Source organism: Pinus tabuliformis, chromosome 1_2 (assembly GCF_031772625.1).
Source record: "Pinus tabuliformis cultivar Carrire ecotype Pingquan chromosome 1_2, CPIR1, whole genome shotgun sequence".
NCBI lineage: Eukaryota > Viridiplantae > Streptophyta > Pinopsida > Pinales > Pinaceae > Pinus > Pinus tabuliformis.
In genome coordinates this window covers 147511889-147515750 of record NC_142298.1, presented here as the reverse complement: position 1 = coordinate 147515750, position 3862 = coordinate 147511889, and the positions used below count along the sequence as shown (strand labels likewise).

The 3862-nt window shown below is 34.0% G+C and overlaps 1 pseudogene; it reads right to left on the bottom strand.

Moving 5' to 3' along the window:
• Positions 1-2547: 2547 nt before the first annotated feature.
• On the bottom strand, positions 2548-3661 carry LOC149204943 (putative glucuronosyltransferase Os03g0107900; annotated as a pseudogene).
• Positions 3662-3862: the final 201 nt, after the last annotated feature.

Below are 3862 nucleotides of genomic sequence, written 5' to 3'. Positions count from 1 at the left end.
ACTCAAAGCCTACAAACTCGAATTTGTTGATCAAACTAAGTGACAAGGCCATGCCACTCAAGCTAACTGCAATCCAAGTCATCCTATTGATATGGAAAATTGAATTACTAAGTCTGACTAAGACACAAGTTAAAATCTAGCCTTTCTTTCTACAATTTCTAACACCAACATAATGTGCCATCTAATCCAATTTCTTTCATAGATTCATACTAATAAGATTTTTTTTATCTTGTATGCCCATGAGGCATAGAATAATGGGTGAATTGGTGCATTATTAAGACACTTACTACCTAATGGTCATTGGTTAGAAACCACATGGGTGTCCCACCTACCTAATCCTCAACTAGAGGTTATAGTTGTAGCAGAGGGAATCAACCCCGTGTTATTTGAGTATAAGACTTGCCTAATTACCAATTCCTTCAGCCAAAAATGAAAAAGAAAAAGATTTGGTACTTTGTACATGCCCATCAAATTACAACCTAAAAAACATTACATTGTAAATACTAAAAAAACATAAATAAGAAAGGAGAGAAAGATAGGTCTGTATATTAATAAGAGTACATATTTTGAAAATTATCTACAATAAGTGAATAACAAATAATAACAAAGGTAAACATTTTGAAAAAAATCTATGGTAAGTGAATAACAAATCCTTGTAAAGTTTTAGGCATAAAATATTCATATATCATTATTTTTTTAAAATCAGAATGATTAAAATAACTAAGTTAAATTTTACTTACACACATTTTTATAAGTATCAAGGCATCATGAAAACTAGTATATTTGATGGCAGAGATTCATAAATTAAACAAGTGTTGCATGGAAACTTAGTTCCTACCACACAGGTTTGGATAAGGAAACAATAATAATTTGAAGTCAATACGTAATAAGTTTTGCAAAGATAGTACTTGATATTTGACTTTAAAATTATCATAATAAAGATAAGGATTTTAACTTCTAAAGTATGGGTGTGTAGATGCAAATCATGAACCAAAATTTACAAAACAAGGTCCATAAATGAAATAGTCGTGGGTGGCCACTCTCTATAGCTATGGTGGTCGGTGTTTTTTGATTCGATGTTGCGTTGAACACATGTTAGTGGTAATTATTGTGCGTGTTTGCATATAAAGGGTGTAGTTTTAGTTACATTATTACAAATTGACTTTTGGTGTTATAGAAAGTAAATAAAGGTCTAGGATAACAAACTTATAAAAAAAGCTATTTTACATTCTCTTTTCCTATCATGTTTTTCACATAATGTTTTATAAAATAGAACAAATAGAAAGAATAAGAGTCTCATCCAGAAATAGTTGATCCGATCCTACTACTAGTGTATACTCTTCAAATACATAAGGCGATTCTAACCATAATTTTGTACACATGCCACGCTTTGAGATGAAAACACCTTGCTCATGGTTTATTGAACCTATTGAAAGAGAAAAATGTATCGCCAATAGTAAGGGGGTCTCTCAAGTGTGAAGTCCCAATTAGATCTCACACCATTAGGGATAGGATCCCCATATGGTATGTGGTCCCAACTTCCACCATGTGCTTTTTACTCTTGGTTGTCAAATTTAGAGAAGTTAGCATGAGAGAAAGTGTGAAATTCCTAGATAATGAGGATGAAATTAGCCCACAATTGAAAAAATAATAGAGAAATGTACAAGAACATAACAACAAAACAATAAGAAAATTATGCCTTAGGAGGAGTCAGTTAGCTAAGACCATCTGAGACATAAAAGAAAGAAAGTACTATAATTCAACTGCAAGTTAGTTCATAGTTAGTTACTAGCATTAGCATTGAATAAGAAAACAAATATTCGAAGCAAACATATAAGCAATATTCATGAATTAGTTCATAAACATAAAGCTAATATGAAAGCACACATGCATACTTGATTGGAATATCGATTAACCATTACAACTAACAGAGGGATGCATGAGAATATGTGCCAAAAACATGAAAGAACTCGTCATTATTTATGTTGCAAATCCAAGTACATACACCACAATCCTGTCAAAGTCCAATAGTGGAATGAGGGTTTCTCATATCGCCTCCAAGACAAAAACCTTAGCCTCACCACCACTTAGCCTAAAAGTTTCCAAGAGAAAGAATGCTCCAATTACCTAAGCATAACAACTATCTAAATGCTAACAGGGCTCAAGTGTTGAATGCCCCTCACTTTAGAGGCATGAGGGTAGCTTTATACAAAGGAAGGGGTTATCATTCACATTCCCAATGATTCTTTAAATTTCTTATGACTCTACTCAATTTCTAGTAACCTTTTACATTCTTGTGTTTTTTAGCATTTACCATTTTATAATTATGATAAAAGAACAATTTACAATATGATAAATAAATTACAGTGAATCAAAATTTAGGACGCATCTTCATGGATGAAGAATGAATTCATGGTTGCACTTTTTTCTCCTTGAATCTAAATGAGCCCCAAGGTACCTATTCCACTTTCACATCTTAATTGCCCTGCCCTAATTCTGCCATCTATGTTGCCAGCGGGAATATAATGAATTTGTTGGTTGATCAAGTTACACCATGGCATCATGCCAGAATCCAAGCTGGAACCTTTACCTAAGCTTCCATAAATTGGACAATTTGAATTCCAATTTTGTTTCGTTTATTTCTCTCAAAATTTGAACTAAATGAGGAATATCATCTTTTGCAATACGAACAAAAAAACTGTCACAATTCAACACATTCAAATATGCAAGTCATATACAATCCTGAATAATTACTATGATGCACCCTTACATAACATTATCCTCCATGCAGTCACTCCATCCATTACTAGGGAACACTCCACAAAACATTGAGCTACCCAACTCAAAATAATATTTTGGAATTCCTTGTGAAACAACAATGACATCATTTGTTCTTTTTCCCCCAAACTTTCCTTCCTTGTTTGGTTCAGAAGCAAGTTTCTACCTAATAACCAAGCTATAATTTGGCTCTAGTCTATTGTTCTTAAAAGTGGCTCTTGAGTTTCCATTAAAGTAAAAGAGATCAAGACGTCCTCTATGTTACCTGGCCCAAAGCCTTACCTTAGCAATATATGGATTTAGCATTTTCCTTGTTGGAAGCACTGGGTCGTTTTTTTCTGGATCAAAACATGGGTGGGTGCCTCTTCTCTCAATAGGAATAGGATCCCAGTTGTCACCACAATACACAATTGTTAAGCGAGCATATTAGACACCTTCATTGCAGGAAAAAGACCAAATATGATCGTGTTATGAGGAACGATTCCAATAATTGTAGTGCTCCATGATGTGATCGTATGCCATTTTATAGAAATCCAACATCAAGTCGCTTGCCAATCCCGTGTAATTATTCATACACAAGTGAGGTGCATCATCTACACGAGCAATGAGACAAGCATAAAGGATTGGCACAAAAGTAGTTTTCCTCCTCACCATTTAATGTGCGATAGGGACTAGCTAAGAGACTTTCCTAAAGTGCCTTCTATGAACCATAAAACTGGTCAGTCCAAAGTGTTTCATTTTGATCATCACATATCCTATTTACATAGTGAAACCTAAAGTGGTGTTGCTCAAGGAGATGGTTGTTATACTATAGGGGGAAGTCATAAATATATATAGGTGGTCTATTAATGCTAGTATTGGTACCAAACTTGGTAATCACCATATGTGAATTATTAGATCTTGAGAACCAATACAGGTAAGACTATCATTTGGAGCAACAACCATAGAATTGATTTCCTTACCATGAGTTGCAACCACAACCTGAGATGAGAGCTTGATTGAGTTACTAAGACCACCCAAATATAGTATGCTAGCAAAACTCCTTACTCTGATTATGTGATCACATAGTTTTATCCCCATGTTG